At 44.1% G+C, this 17,193-nt stretch overlaps 1 protein-coding gene across 3 annotated transcripts in view; it reads right to left on the minus strand.

The window, feature by feature from the left end:
- zmiz2 (zinc finger, MIZ-type containing 2) overlaps positions 1–2,473 on the minus strand; it is a 57,874-nt gene extending 55,401 nt beyond the window's left edge. For 2 of the 3 annotated variants that reach the window (XM_030742767.1, XM_030742764.1), the window contains exon 1: positions 2,357–2,473. The gene's annotated coding sequence lies outside the window, so the exon portion shown is untranslated. Of the gene's footprint in view, positions 1–1,968; positions 2,104–2,356 lie in introns of those variants that run through there. The other variant, XM_030742765.1, reaches the window with a different exon arrangement.
- Between the last annotated feature and the right edge of the window lie 14,720 nt (positions 2,474–17,193).

Consider the following 17,193-nt stretch of genomic DNA (forward strand, 5'->3'; position numbering starts at 1 on the left):
CTTGAGTACAGTTTACAGATAAATTAAAAACATTTACAAGGACACAAGAAAAGAAAAGCTAGAATATGATACCTCCTTATTGCCTACCCTGTGCTGTTACATTCCTCCATACTACGTTAGCTTTCCCACTTGAAACAGTTTCACTACTGTGGATGAGTGGGGAAGTAAACAGAATGCATAACTTTACAGGTTTACTGACACTCAGTCCATTCAATTCACTTCTGTATTCAGTTCAAGTATTGATATCTGACCTCAATATTGGATTGGTGGATCTCTAATTGTACTGTGCATGTAATTACAGTTGACTCAATGAACCTTTTTAAAACGACATCTTTTCTAAAAACATCTCAAGATGTTCACCTGTTCTGTAAATGGATCACTTATTAAATGCAAAAAATAATTTAACAAAAAATGCCTTCTGTTGTCTGGCAAGTTTGTGTCTTTAGCTTCAGCTTTTTAAAAATCTTGGCTATGTCTCAGGATTTTGAATGCACATCTTTACACTTTAAAAAGGGGGAAAAATGGCCTGTGAATTAAAATGGGGCCGACATCCCTACATCACCTTTTAAAAGTGTTCAAAGCATTCCAACAGTAAGTTTCATATACTGTATGGTCATTGCTACTATGATATTAGGACCAAATAAAAAAAATAAAGAGTGTAAAAATAAACTAAAAACTCATTATTCCCCTCATATAGACCAACTGGTGAAATAACTTGTAAATATAATTAACAGTCAACCTTTAAAATAGTTATTTCCACTCTCAAGGGGAAAAAAGTCAAATCTCTGGGGTCAGCTTCCCAAATATCCCCTACATCACATGTGACAATGAACTGAAAATATTTTGAACAGAAGCACATAAACAGGTCTCACTTTTTTTCTTAAACTTTGACTGATGCCAGCATTACAGCAAATATGATTTACCAGTGTCAGACAGTTATATTAATCTGTCCTTTCACATATATCTGGAGCTGCCTTGATCACAAATTGTGTGATTAAGAACAAGTCAGTCATTTTTTATGAAAAATCTTTCTTTCCCCAGAACAAAGGGGAAAATAAAAACTGGTGTTTTAAACATTAATATGGCAAAATTTCACAATCAGTGCATCCCTAATGAAAACAATGATTTGCAGTCTTAGTCCAGAGTACAAGGTGCAACTCAATCCTAAACAAACTTCACTCTTGTATTCTGTCTTTTTAACCACAGTTATTATACTATATCATAGTACACTAGACTAGTTATTATATCAGACTTAAGCCCTTTTCAATTTGCAGAAATACCTTAGGCATTAATAAAATTCTAAATAGAACTGAAAAGGTGTAGGATTACTTTCAGCAAGTCACCAACCACATTGATGTATCCTGTCCTGTTAAAATCAATCAATCAATCAATTAATCAGGAAACAACTGCTAAAATTCTTCACTACTACTATTATTGAGCATTTTCTGAGTATATAACAGCAAGGTGAATTAAAGTGGACTTTTGTTTTCATGTCAACACTGACCCAAAATAACAGAGCCTGGCTTGATGTCAGTACAACATGTTATTGTACCCATGCTACATCCAGGAAGTCATTGCCAAGGGGGAAAAACAGGGCACTGGCTACCTCAGCTCAGAAACACATTGCAACGCGACAACAACAACCAATGTCTGTTAAAATAACTGTCCCGAAGCACCCAGTGTACCCAACGGACTGCAGAAGAGGCAAACATTTTTTCATATGGTGAGGTAAATATAATGTGATAATCAGAACCGTGTAAAACATGCAAATCAACACTAATACACGCAACTCTTAAAATGCATCATTATAAACAAAAACATGCGGCTGTAATGTATGTGCAGTAGAACAGGGGAAAAAATCAGCACTATGCATTGTGTGGAATAGTCCAACCTCTGTGCGAGTGTGTAAGCGTCACTTAAAAAAAAAAAAGACATCATCAGAATAGCAGATGTTTTTTTTTCACCTACCTGCCTGGACTGATTATTAAACGCTGATTGTTTTTGGTTTCGAATCGCGATTAAAAAGCAAGGAAAAACTGGAGGGGGAAACAAAAAGCCCCGTTTCGGGTAAAGCTGCAGCGAGCTGTTGTGATACTCCGGCAGCGTTAAGTCCGTATATCGTTGTCTTGTGAATGCCAGCAGAGAAGTGGAAACAGAGCTGTGGAGGGTCTTTAACACGCCGCCGGCTGGCACCGTTAGCTAAATGGAGGATGCTTAGCTCGCCCTGTTAAGTTTGTGTAGCACTCTCTTTCCTCGCCTTAAACTGACTGCTAAGTAGTTATTCACATGATAATAAAAGCAGCTCACTAATTTCCTGGAACCGGTATTCTAGATAATAAGTGCCCAGGGAACTTACCTTGTATCAGCTCCAGCTGCCACACGATGAAACCCCTTGATTGTAGTTACGTTTGCTTAGCTAAACAATGTTAGCTTAGCTACTAGTGTCGCAGTCGGGCCATTAAGACAAGGCTGCTTGATGACCGTGTTATCGAGCAGCAGCTAGTTGAGCTATTCATGATGCATTTTACGCTTTTGACCTCACACACAAAAAAGGTACACTAGTTTATTTATATGTTAACACAGTTATTTTCATATATGGGAATAAACATGAGGTTAACTAACTCCAGCTGAGTCAGTTAGAATAGGTTTTTGCAGTGTGTGCTTTGGCATGTAGAGCCTGGCTGCTCAGTATCCCTTGCTCATTGCTCAGTGACCCTCTAATATATTTATATATTCATGAGATCACAGGGCTAATGTCTCCCACAGAGAAAGGCATTTACCTGTCCCTCCTCATACAAGTCTGGCAGCTGACTGCAGACCAGAGTAGCAGTCATTACAGAGGAAAATAAGGAGGGATATTGCTGTGGTGGTGTGTTTATGTGTGTGTGTGTGTGTGTGTGTGTTTTGGGGGGTTGGGGTTATCATCGAGCATGAGGTCACCTGCTAATGATCACTTATGTTTGATCCATGAACCATGCAACATGTGTGATTTCCACTCACTGCCTTCATGCATGCACCTGCAATGCACATGTCTCACAGTATTAGCTCCTTTGCAGCGCACATGCCTGCAAAACACACACACGCACACTCAGACAAAGTGTGTGTATCACTTGAAGCCTGGCAGTATTTTAGCAGCAGGGCCAGTGTTTTGGAGTCATTAGAGGTGTCTGCAGTGTCTTGCCAGAGGGCAGTGCAGTGTGGAGAATAAAAAGTCCATCTTGCCTGTATTTTTCCAGACCTCTGTTGCCCTGGAAACAGGTTCCCCAGATTTCTCATTTCTTCATTTTTCTGTACACTATCCATATTACCCCCCCACCACCACCTCCACCTCTACACTTCATGCTGCAGCTGCCTTGCCCCCCCAACCTGCCGCATTGTACAATCACACACAATTCCAGTGTACTGCAGTCATTTCACAATGTCAAAGAACAGCTCCTTTGCTATACACACAAAAATATGAGAGGTTGCACACAGCTGAAGCACTGACGCCACTCTGACTTTGTGGCAGAACAGCTATCATTGCTGCAACAATCTGACCTCGAGGAGAAAGAAAAAAAATCATGGTGATGGGTGAAGGACTGAGGAGAGAGAGGGAAAGCAAAGCTGGCTGCACTCCTAGATTTCTGTCTGTTTTTGATAGAGGCACGGTCAAAGTAGAGCTTTTGCTTCTCTAAAAACATTCCTCCCATCAAATTAATTATCCTCATGGAAGCATTCTGTAAAATTAACACATGGATATCTATACTGTACACACCTATTTCATAACTATAGGCATCATTTGAAACATTCGTGCCTTTAAATGCCAAATAGAGGAAGCATTCTGGATTTGTTGCCAGTGGTCACAGTCACACAGGAGAGATGCTCTGTGTCCTCACATTCAGGCCTTTTTAAGTCATCCTTGTGTTTCTGTGCTCTTGTGTGTGCATTCCTTTGTAGTGACTTGTGTTTGGCAGCAGGCAGAACATTCCAGGGAAATGGCTGACCCAGAATAACACACATGCGCAGGATGGCTGAAACAGCGAGGTCCTCCTCCCCTTCATTGGCCAAGCTTGCAGAAACTTCTGTTTCCTAACAAATACATGACATTTCATGTGGGGAAAACATAGCCACATGTACTGTGTATAAAAATATACAGCATAATAATCATATAATGAGGTCAGCATATGTACACAAAATTCCTTTGAGTCAAAGCTCAGGCATCAGACTGCTCTAACTGTTCAGTTTCAGGCTGTGAGATCTGTGTGACATCACTGAGAGCAGATATCCCCAGTATGGTTATCTCAGGCACAGAAACCCCACCCACCCAGCCTTCCTGGTGTTCAAAAGGCTCACTCTATTTATGAGAGGCATTCAGTCAGAAAAAAGGTGCCTTATAAAGGACAAAGAAGGGAGCTAAAAAGGCTTGCTTCAGACAGTACAAGATGTATGAGGATTATTTTAACTGAATCAAAGTTGCCAGCCTCGATAGCTGGGGATCGGTCCACCAGGACCTCCACACTTGGCTGCTGTTTGACCCCTATGGCGCCTCCTGCAGGTGGTGGGTTTACAGGAGGGCCAGGCCCATGTCTCTTCTTTGGGCTGTACCTGGCCCGGACCCCACAGGCTAAGGCCCGGCCACCAGGCACTCTCCTTCAAACACCGTCCCCAGGCCTGGCTCCAAGGTGGCGAAAAGTGCAGTCATTTGTGAGGGGCTCAGAGTAGACAGTACTTAATGTAGTCCAGGGACGGTACTGGACTACATTAAGTTCTGTATCGGAAATGTGACTGTTAGCAAAAACATCCGGGTTTTCCCTAACCAGAAACCCTGGATGAACAGCCAGGTCCGTTCACTCCTCAAAACCCGTGATGCTGCCTTCAGGTCAGGCGACAGAGCTCTGTACAGTGCTGCTCGAGCTGACCTGAAAAGAGGAATTAAAAAAGCCAAAACGGACTACAGGAGGAAAATAGAGTCCCATCTGTCCAGCAATAACACACGGGAGGTGTGGCAGGGCATTCAGAACATCACAAACTTCAGAGGCTGTGATGTGACTGCAGGAGACCTGAGTGTGTCACTAGCAGAGGAACTTAACTGTTTCTTTGCTCGCTTTGAGATGCCTCAGGACCACCCATCTGCTCCAGTCCTGCCCCCCCCCCCCACTAGGCTGCACCCCACTCACTGTCCAGGACCATGAGGTACGGCGCGTGCTCCTGGCAGTGAACCCCAGGAAGGCTGCCGAACCAGACGGAGTACCTGGCAAGGTGATCAGAGCGTGTGCCCACCAGCTCACCCTGATTCTCACCAGGATTTTCAACCTCTCCCTGGCCCAAGCAGTCATCCCCCCCTGCCTAAAAACAGCCACAATCATCCCCGTCCCCAAAAGGTCATCTGTCACCAGCCTAAATGATTACCGCCCTGTGGCCCTCACACCGGTAATCATGAAGTGCTTTGAGAGGCTGGTTCTCCAGCACATCAAAGACCATCTGCCCCCCACTTTCGACACCCATCAGTTTGCATATCTTGCAAACAGATCCACAGAGGACGCCATCGCTGTAGCTCTCCACTCTGTGTTGAGCCACTTGGAGCAGCAGCAGAGCTACGCTCGCATGCTCTTTGTGGATTACAGCTCAGCGTTCAACACAATCATCCCGGACATTCTCACCACCAACCTGCACACCCTGGGCCTCCCCCTCTCACATGTTCCTGGATCAAGGACTTCTTAACCAACCGGCCCCAGACTGTGAGACTTGGCCCCCATCTCTCCTCCACCCGCACACTGAGCACTGGCTCCCCACAGGGCTGTGTGCTGAGCCCCCTCCTGTACTGCCTCTACACCCATGACTGCAGTCCGGCCCACAATAACAACCTCATCGTCAAATTTGCTGACGACACCACAGTGGTCGGACTCATCTCAAAGGGAGATGAGGCAGCTTACAGAGAGGAGGTCCTGAAGTTGACAGCCTGGTGTTCAGAGAACAACCTGGTACTGAACACCATGAAAACCAAAGAGATCATCATCGACTTCAGGAAGCACAGGACTGACCCAGCTCCCCTCTACATCAACGGCGAGCGTGTGGAGAGGGTCACACCTTCAGGTTTCTCGGTGTCCTCATCTCTGCTGATCTCTCTTGGTCAGATAACATCACAGCTGTTATCAAGAAGGCTCAGCAGCGACTTCACTTCCTGAGGGTCCTCAGGAAGAACAACTTGAACTCAAACCTGCTGCTGATCTTCTACCGCTCATCCATTGAGAGCCTGCTGACGTACTGTATCACAGTATGGTACAGCAGCTGCACTGAGGCAGACAGGGTCAGGCTTCAGAGGGTAGTCAAGACAGCACAAAGAATCGTTGGCTGCCCTCTCCCCTCCCTGATGGACATCTACACCTCCCGCTGCATCAGCAGAGCCAGGAACATCATCAAGGACAGCTCACACCCTGGCTTTGACCTGTTTGACCTGCTGCCCTCTGGCAGGCGCTACAGGTGCATCAAAGCCAGAACAAACAGACTCAGGAACAGTTTCTTCGCCAGAGCAATCACCACCCTGAACTCACACACTCACCCACCGTAACTGTGCAACACCCACATCTCTGTGCAATATTATATCATTCATACTGAACAATATCTAACATTCCTATATTGTGTAATATCCAGTATTCATTCACTAGTGCAATATTCATTCACCAAGTGCAATATTCATCATCTTCATTATTATATGTATACACGCATTTACTTTCTTACAATGTACAGATGCACCAATGTAGGTATGTATGTATATATTTTATACATTCTATTTTTGTATATTTTACACATTGTTTATTTTCTGTATATCTCTTGATCATATTGATTATACTAGATTATAATATTTTTATAATATTTTTATTTTCATTTAGAGTTTGATTTTCTGTTACATGGCACTAAACAGGAGTGGCCCTCCAATCTCATTGTACATCCTGTATAATGACAATAAAGGCATTCTATTCTATTCTATTCTATTCTATTCTAGATCTGCTACTCCTCCACATCGAAAGGAGCCAGTTGAGGTGGTTTGGGTATCTGACTAGGAAGCCTCCTGGGTGCCTCTTGGGTGAGGTGTTCCGGGCATGTCCTACTAAGGGGAGACCCCAGTGCAGACCCAGGCCACACTGGAGAGATTATATCGCTCAGATGGCCTAGGAATGTCTTGATGTTCCCCCAGATAAGCTAGAGGAGGTGGATGGGAATAAGGAGGTCTGGGTTTCTCTGTTTAGGCTGCTGCCCCCGCGACCCTGCCCCACATAAGCGGAATAAAATGGATGGATGGAAGTTGTTTTACAAAGAATAAAAGATGTGGAGTTGATAGTAAGCATAATAGGGCTTCTTTAAAGTGGTCTCCATTTTACCTTAAATTTTGTCCATGTTTTTTCTAATTATATTTCTATTTTTAGGGTTAACACAGAAATCCTCAAATGATGTGGTTCTGATATTTATTTTGTTAAACTGGGAAAATATACAATACAGGAATTGAGAGGGCCAGGGAATGGTGTTTTCTGGTCTTACTCAAAGCGCATTAAACTACAAGTCACATTCACCTATAAAAATAGTATAATGCTTTATTCTATACATTTTAATCACTTTATCTAACCCCTAGTTAAGCTAACATACATGCCGTTGGGCTGTAGGAGGAAGCTAGCTCACAGGAAACCCACACACTTGTTTGAACCAAGAACCTGTTGTGAAGCGCCAGTGCAAATCACCACCATAAGATATGTTTTTCTAGCACTTAAAGTGCTTTTTACTAAAAGCCACATTTACCCATTCACAAAAACATTCATGGAGTGCTTTTTCCAACTATCATGCAGCCACTCACACTCCAGTGGATGCAGTGGGTAATTTGGGGGTTCAATGTTTTGCACTAGGATCCAGAGATTGAGCCACTGGCCTTCCGATTAGCAGACAACCAACTTTACCTCCAGAGCTACAGACAAAAAAAAAAATCCTCCACCAGTGAAAACTATGGAAAATGGAAGTTTTCAGCAGTCATAGTCAAGTTGGAAGGAAGTCTTTTGAAAAGTGTCCCTTGGCTCCCTTGATCTATGACCTCAGGAATCATTTTCCTGTTGTAGTTATGGTTTAGTTGCTAGTTTCAGGTCCTAATGTATACAATATGATGCTCATTTTATAAATTATGGCCCTCATCAGAAGGACAGAAGGATGACAAAACAGGATACAATGTGCATCCCTTGGTTTCTCAGTTAGATGCGCCCCTCACTTTTGAAGTCTGATTTCAAACGGCTTAGGCACAACAGCAGCTAGAGGCTTCAGAACAGGACTTTCCTAAGCAATGTAGGATGTCACAATGGCTATGGCTATCTATAATTTCTGAAATGGTGGCACAGAATCACTATTTCATCTGTATTTGCTCTCTGCAATCCAATTAAAAACTGTTAAGATTTGATTCTTATTCTTTTTTCTAGTACTTGAGTTATTAAGACTAAAGTTTTACTAAAGACTAAAGGTTATACTGTTTTTCCTCATAAATGCATTGTTGCAAATATAACTAAATAATGAAAAAATATATGATAATATGCCTGAATGTACTAATTACAGTAGTGCTAATTTCAGATTTAAAACAACACAATTTAAAATTTGAAAAATAGACTCCTCCTAATGTGCTTCACGGTTTGGTCCACTGTACTGCAGTATTCCCCTTTTTTCTTTATTTTGCACTGAACTTAAAATAAAGGAACAAGAAGTGTTTATAATACTGTTCTTTATTTCTGCTACTCAACAGAATAAAGCATAAATAAAACATATATAAATTTGTATCCAGACTGTACTTTATTACCTCCATTAGCTGGCAGCTGAATCTTGTGCTTCAGAGCCATTATGAGGCCCAAGATATCATTACAGGATGCATTATAATGCAGCAGCCTTCTCCATAATTAACATCATTATCACTTAATCAGTTTTTTGCAGCAGAATTTTCTGATTTCCATTTACAACCCCCTCCTCCCCCAGGAGGATCTGTCAGAAGGTAGTGGCCAGTTATGTTTCAGGATTTTGTTTTGGTATTATTTACAGCTCAACTTTAGAGTAATGAGCGTGATATGGAATATTGCTGTATCATTTCTGTATCCCACCATAATTCAGATGGACTTAAATCGGCGGCGGCAGCCGTCCATCTTGGAAGACGATGGTGTAGCTCTTGTGAGTCTTATCTGCATCGCCAGGAATGGCTGTGCAGTCCGACTCGTGAGTGGCAGTCCCTGCCACAATTGATGCATATGAAGGCAGATGGCTGTTGGAGCTGGTGTTGCTGTTGCTTCCGCCTGACTCTCTTCTGGGTGGCAGTCATGTTTCAGTCTGCCTCTGCGTTTGATGTACCCCGCCTGACTGCGAGTCGCAGGAGGGGCGGTGGTTGTCTGCCTGGCTCTCCCATGAGTTGGTAATGAATGCTGCACAGCTTATGTCCCTCTTGGAACATCTTTGAAGTGCAGTTTTGGGGCACCCAGTTGTTCTTTGGCCTTCAGCCAGCTCACCATAGAGGAGGTCTTTGGGGATGTGACCTGCGTCCATTCCCCTGACATGACCAAGCCACCGGAGACGTTTCTCGCTGAGTGCTGTGTGCATGCTGCTCATGTGGCTCATTTCAGTACCTCAGTGTTGGGAACTTTGTTCTGCCACCTGATCTGCAATATGCGCCGCAGGCACCTCATGCGGAAGCTGTTGAGTTTCCTTTCATGCCTCGCGTAGGTGGTCCACGTCTCACTTCCATAGAGGAGTGTGCTGAGCACGCAGGCTTAGTACACCGCAGCCTGGTCTTCTCGGTGAGGCTGGAATTGTTCCACACTTTCTGATTCAGTTTGGCCATGACTGCAGCTGCCTGGCGATTCTGCTGCTAATCTCAGAGTCAATGGACAGGGAGCTGGAGATGGTAGACTCGAGGTATGTGAAGTTGTCAACGACGTCCAGAGTGGATCTGTCGATGGCGATGCTTGGGGGAGTCTCTGTGCCCTGTGCCAAGACGTTTGTCTTCTTCAGGCTGATGGTGAGCCCAAACTCCTTGCAGGCATGGGAGAGGCAGCTGACGAGCTGGCTGAAGTCTTCAGGGTGTGATGTCAAGGCGAAGAGCATCTCGTGGAGGAGCACTCTGTGACTTTAGTCTTGGCCCGAAGGGGGGGGCAATGTTGTATAGCTTGCCGTCAGACCTGGTCTGGATGTAGACGCCCTCGCTGCAGTCCTTGAAGGCGTTTTTGAGGAGCATGGAGAAGAAGATGCTGAAGAGTGCGGGTGCAAGGACACAGCCCTGCTTTACTCCACTGCTAACTGGAAAGGCCTCGGATGTTGCGCCATTGTAGCAGACCGTGCGTGTGTGTCTCGTGGAAGGACATGATCACTGCGAGCAGGTGTTAGGGGCAGCCAATCTCCGCAACAAACTGAAGAGTCCGCTCCGGCTGACCAGATTAAAACGCCTTTGTAAGGTCAATGAAGGTGATGTAGAGTGGCATGTGCTGCTCCTCACACTACTCCTGCAGCTGGTGTAGTTGAGAAGATCATGTCTACTGTGGATCGGCCGGCCCTGAAGCCACACTGGGGACTCTGGGTAGACGTGGGAGGCAAGCGTCTTCAGGCACGCTAGGGCGACACGAGCGAACACTTTGCCAACAATGCTGAGAGGGGAGATGCCCTGGTAGTTGTTGCAGTCACTCCCGGTCTCCTTTGTTCTTGTACAAGGTGACAATGTTGGCATCTCGCATGTCCTGGGGGATGTAACCCTGATCCCAGCAGAGGCAAAAGAGGTCATGTAGTGGTAGCAGCAGGCTGTGTTTCCACTCTTCAGGACCTTGGCTGGGGATTCCGTCGCTCCCAGGTGCCTTCCCACAGTAAGGCAGTCGATGGTTTGCTGAGCTCTTCCACAGTGGGTGGGGTGTCTAGCTCCTCCATGACTGGCAGGTCTGGGAGGGGCATTGAGAGTGGTGCCAAGTTACAGTGTTCTGCGTTGCGTACAGCTTGAGGTAGTGCTTGGTCCACCATTTGCAACTCCTTCTCCTGGTCGGTAATGACATCGCTTGTCTTTGATTTGAGGGGGGCGCTCTTGGATGGGGTAGTCTCTGGCCCGTTCTCATTGATCTTGCCCCCTTCCAAAGGCAGGGGGCCAGGCCTCATGGTCAGCCCCTACTCTTGCATTGAAGTCTCTGAGAAGGTGAAGACCTTCAGTGCTCCCATGGAAGGGATGCCGCAAGGCAGCGGAGGTTTGGAGTCAGAGTTTTCCTTCTCCTGGGTGAGAAAACCATTCAAGGTTGACGAGCCCCATCTGCCCAAAGCGACTGGTTTGAGGTGCCAGTGGATCGCCTTCGCCCTTTCTCCTGTCAGTGGGAAAAGTTTTCGCCAAGCATAGTAGCTAAGCCGCTCGAGAAGGCCAGGAGCTGGACTTTGGTTGTCAGAGGCTTGCCTAAGGATACTTTGGCACACAGACTGGAGCAGCCAGGGATTGAACTACCAACCTTCCGATTAGTAGCTGACCTCTCTACTACCTCCACCACCCTAGTCCAACTCCTCCACATCAATAGTGCCATTACCAGGTTTGCTGTGTCTCCCAACACAGTCTCATTAGCATGGAGGAGATTCCAGGAGTCAGACAGTTACTCTAGGAGAGCTGGACAGGGCTGTAGAAGGTAAAATGGTAAATGGACTGATTCTTATATGATGATTTTCAATTCTACTTAAGCACTCAAAGCACTTTAAACAACAGGTCCTTAACCCATCAGCAGAACTAGTATCTGCTCCTTTGTGCAAGGAGGAACAGGATGAACACTGCTAGAGGCCTACAAAATGACGTCCAACACCAGAGATCAAGACTGACTCTTATTTTCTTCAGCTACTGATAAATAGTAAGATGTCCTCACTTTACAGAGCGCTTTTTTTATATAGAGCAACAAACTCTTCTTCCAGGCTAAATAAACATTTTCTAAATTAGTGGGATGCAATTTCCTCTCCAGCTTATGGGTTATCTGCTTTGAGATGCGTGTTTGTGAGTTATAAAATATCATGTCACATTTGACCTCTGACCTCTCCTTCAAGGTCATCAGATTGAGCTGAAGGTCAAATGCTAATTATGCTATGTAGAGTTATTCAAAACTGTGTTTCTTACTTCCATTGTTTGTACTGGGAACATATACACAGAGAAATGAGGATTCTAAATATGACATTGACCTCGGACCTCTTCTTCAAGGTCAAATAAGGTCACAGTTTCATTAGGTCAAACATTCATAAAATCAAACTTTATCTTTAAAACTATGCTTAAAATTCAAGCACCTGTTTTTGTATTGGAAACATTTAGAAAATTATGCTGACGTGTGGGAAGTCTAAATATCACGTTATACACTGCTCAAAATCTAATCCCAGACCTATTGTTCCAAATATAGTAATGTTGCTCCTACAGGAATACTGTGAAAACACATCAGCTCTCAATGGTGTGTGAGAGAGAGAGAGAGAGAGAGAGAGAGAGAGAGAGAGAGAGAAAGAAAGAGGAATAAAAGGATGCCACATCATTTGATAGAAATGAAAATTATCAGCGTGTAGAGGGCTGAATTCAACACTTGGAAATTCAAAGTATAAAAATTATAGAGCAGGGTAGTCCATTTTGACGAAATTTCCCTGTAGCAACTCAAAATGGTACTCAGCAGTTTGTATGGCCCCCATTGTGCTTGTATCTTTCATCATCCAGGAAGTGCCTGCATACTCTTATCACAAGAAGTCGGGCATTGTTGTGCACCAGGAGGAACCCAGGGCCCACTGCACAATGGTCCAAAAATTTAATCCCAATACTAATGGCAGTCAGGTGCCGTTGCCTAGCCTGCAGAGATCTGTGTATCCCTCCATGGATATGCCTCACCAGACATCAGTGACCCACCATCAAACCAGTCATGCTGAACAGTGTTAAAGGCACAATAACGTACGCCATCACTTCTCTCCAGAGCCTTTCACGTCTGCCAGATTGTTTGGGGTGAACCTGCTCTCATTTGTGAAAAGCACAAGGATGTGAAAAAGTGGCGGATCTGCCCAATTCTGGTGTTCTAATGACAAACGCCAATTGGGCTCCAGGGTGCCAGGCAGTGACCCACCCTCAGGAAGTCTGTTTCTTATTGTTGATCAGAGACTTTCATGTAGGCCTCTGGCAGTGTTCATCTTGATCCTCCTTGCACAAAGAAGCAGATACTGGTCCTGCTGATGGGCCAAGGACCTGCTATGGACCTTCCCAGCCCTCATAGAGTAACTGCCTGTCTCTTGGAATCTCCTCCATGCTCTTGAGGCTCTGTTAGAAGACACACAGCAAATCTTCTGGCAATATCAGTATTGATGTGCCATCCTGGAGGAGTTGGACTACCTGTGCAACCTCTGTAGGGTTCAGGTATCGCCTCATGCTACCAGTAGTGACACTGACTCTGTAAGTGAGGTTCGCATCCAAATATCATGTCACATTTGACCTCTGATCTTTCACATCTGTCTTTCTTTCAAGTTGACCCCAAAATGCATTATATCTTTAATGAAAGTATTGTCAAGCAAAGAGAATTATTCCCATAATTTTAAAATAATAATAATAATATTATACTCAACTTAAGTCAACTACACTGCTCCAAAAAAAATAAAGGGAACACTTAACAACATAATATAACTCCAAGTAAATCAAACTTCTGTGAAATCAAAACTGTCCACTTAGGAAGCAACACTGATTGACAATCAATTTCAAATGCTGTTGTGCATGCTTTAGTGGCTGCGTTGTGTCATTGGACAAGACACTTAAACCACATTGCCTAACGGTAGCGCTGTTTTCTGGCTGCATGACCGCAGATGCTCGTCTCTGGATGAGTGATCTGGAACCACAATGACAATGAGTTGAATCTAACATCTAACAAATGGAATAGACAACAGGTGGAAATTACTGGCAATTAGCAAGACACACTCAATAAAGGAGTGGTTCTGCAGGTGGGGACCACAGAGCACTTCTCAGTACCTATGCTTTCTGGCTGATGTTTTGGTCACTTTTGAATGTTGGTGGTGCTTTCACACTCGTGGTAGCATGAGACAGACTCTACAACCCACACAAGTGGCTCAGGTAGTGCAGCTCATCCAGAATGGCACATCAATGCAAGCTGTGGCAAGAAGGTTTGCTGTGTCTGTCAGCGTAGTGTCCAGAGGCTGGAGGCGCTACCAGGAGACAGGCCAGTACACCAGGAGACATGGAGGAGGCCATAGGAGGGCAACAACCCAGCAGCATGACCGCTACCCCTCTGCCTTGTTGCAAGGAGGAACAGGAGGAGCACTGCCAGAGCCCTGCAAAATGACCTCCAGCAGGCTACAAATGTGCATGTGTCTGCACAAATGGGTTAGAAACCGACTCCGTGAGGATGGTATGAGGGCCTGACGTCCACAGATAGGGGCTGTGCTCACAGCCCAACAACCGTGCAGGGCGCTTGGCATTTGCCAGAGAACACCAGGATTGGCAAATTCGCCACTGGCACCCTGTGCTCTCCACAGATGAAAGCAGGTTCACACTGAGCACATGTGACAGATTTGACAGAGTCTGGAGACGCCATGGAGAGTGATCTGCTGCCTGCAACATCCTTCAGCAATGACCGGTTTGGCAGTGGGTTAGTAATGGTCTGGGGTGGCATTTCTTTGGAGGGGCCGCACAGCCCTCCATGTGCTCGCCAGAGGTAGCATGACTGCCATTAGGTACCGAGATGAGATCCTCAGACCCCTTGTGAGACCATATGCTGGTGCGGTTGGCCCTGGGTTCCTCCTAGCGCAGGACAATGCTAGACCGCATGTGGCTGGAGTGTGGTCAGCAGTTCCTTCAAGATGAAGGCATTGAAGCTATGGACTGGCCCGCCTGTTCCCCAGACCTGAATATGATTGAGCACATCTGGGACATCATGTCCTCACTCCATCCACCAACAGACTGTCCAGGAGTTAGCAGATGCTTTAGTCCAGGTCTGGGAGGAGATCCCTCAGGAGACCATCCGCCACCTCATCAGGAGCATGCCCAGGAGTTGTAGGGAGGTCATACAGGCACGTGGAGGCCACACACAATACTGAGCCTCATTTTGACTTGTTTAAAGGACATTACATCAAAGTTGGATCAGCCTGTAGTGTGTTTTTCCACTATAATTTTGTGTGTGACTCCAAATCCAGGCCTTAATAAATTTGATTTCCATTGATGATTTTTGTGTGATTTTGTTGTCAGCACATTCAACTTTGTACAGAACAAAGTATTCAATGAGAATATTTCATTCATTCAGATCTAGCATGTGTTATTTGAGTGTTCCCTTTATTTATTTTTTGAGCAGTGTATATTAACATGAGTTTCAACAGGGTAAATAACCAAAGCCTTTATTATTATAATGATGATCTACTATAGCTGACGGACTCAAGGTCCAACACAAGGTGGTGTTTTTATGCAAACCCGAATGTAAACAACTCACAGCTGGCTCACTACTGCCATCTTGTGTTCCATAATTAAACTTCTGTAAATGCAGTGCCAATGTAGTACACGCAACATTCACACCCAGTGCAAGTTTCTTTGTTGTTTTGTATCTTGTTTGTTTGTTTTTATCTATAAATAATATTGTATAGTCTTCATAGAATTATGGAGATATGCTTTAACTGTCCTTTCTCAGTTTCCTCTGTGTGGTGACCAGGCTGTGCCTGTTATTGAAACACAACCTGCCAGAGGTCTGGTAAGTGCATTAGTGAAGAAGCTGCCATTGAGAATCTTTAGAACCATTTAGAACTGTTTCAGCAATATTTGTGAGCTAACTGTTACACATCAGTTTATTTTTAACTTACAGATTTTATTAGGCTGAAGTAAAAGTTGTCTAATGTCACTCTGACCTGATGATGATCTGCTAGAGGGCTTTTTTTGATTTTTAGACAGCCATCACTATCACCACCAAAACCAAAACCAAACTGCCTTTCCAGCTTTTATGATGTCATAGGTCTAATTATATTTACGAATGTTTTAATTATTGTGACTATGCATTTGTTCCTAGTATTTGTTGCAAAAGAGGTCATGAGTGAGACTTCTTGAGTAAATAAAATATAACTTGTCTCTGTCATACAGACTAAAAGCTTTTGCTACAGTAAACCAAGTGGTGCAAAGAGGTAAATGAAGTTTCTGATGTATACTCAAGTTCATGATAAAAAAAGCAAACAAATAAAAACAAACAAACAAAAAAACTACATTATATGCAAATTAAAATATGTTTATGAGACAAAGCTGGGGTAATGAGGTACTAGTACTATTACTTTAGTAGAATTGCAGAATGTTGTAGTCTGCTTTATTTGACAGCTGACTTTTTAGATCAGAATTTTTGAATAAATTGTTATTGTCTTTCTTGATTTCATGTACAGCATGTAATGTTGTACTTTTACTGCAGTCAGTGGACTACCAACCAAGCAAAGCATACAACTGATATCTCAGCTACCCAAGATCACCAAAACTCAAAGGTTGACAGCGTTTTTGGGATTACATAATTTCAAAAACCCGTTCTCCATTGAGGAACTCAATGTTGTGATAGACCCCGTGTCAGCGTCTAACCACTGAATAACAGTGAATGAGTTTTTTTTTTTTAAATGTTGGTAGAAAAGAAACATTTACCTGAACTGCTGAAGATAACTTGCCTTTGCCTATTCCCTCTTTCTGTAGTATAGTTGGTTGTATTTCAGTGCATTTGATCTGCTGCAGCTCCCTCACACACTCACTGGTCACTTTATAAATACCCGTTTGAACCCCTTTCTTGTCTTAAGGCCTGTCTTAATTCTTTGTGGTGCATACATGTTGCGAATCTCACATTCCACCACAGAACCAGATGCTCTTCTGCATAACTTGGATATAATGAGTGGTTATTTGAGTTAGTAAATGGTAATGGACTAGCTCTTATATAGCGCTTTTCTACTCAGTCAGAGCACTCAAAGCGCTTACACAACATGTTTACATTTACCCATGCACTCACATTCATACAAGCACTTCCATGTTATACTAAGCTAAGTGCTTTTAATTAACTAGCATTCACACACATTCATACTCCGACAGGACGGTCGGAGAGCAACTTGGGGTTAAGTATCTTGCCCAAGGATACATTGGCATGTAGCCTGGAGTAGCCAGGAATCGAACCGCTGACCTTCCGAGTAGGTGACCAGTAGGTGACCTGCTCTACCTACTGAGCTACAGCC

This window comes from Archocentrus centrarchus, chromosome 12 (genome assembly GCF_007364275.1).
Source record: "Archocentrus centrarchus isolate MPI-CPG fArcCen1 chromosome 12, fArcCen1, whole genome shotgun sequence".
Classification (NCBI taxonomy): Eukaryota; Metazoa; Chordata; class Actinopteri; order Cichliformes; family Cichlidae; genus Archocentrus; species Archocentrus centrarchus.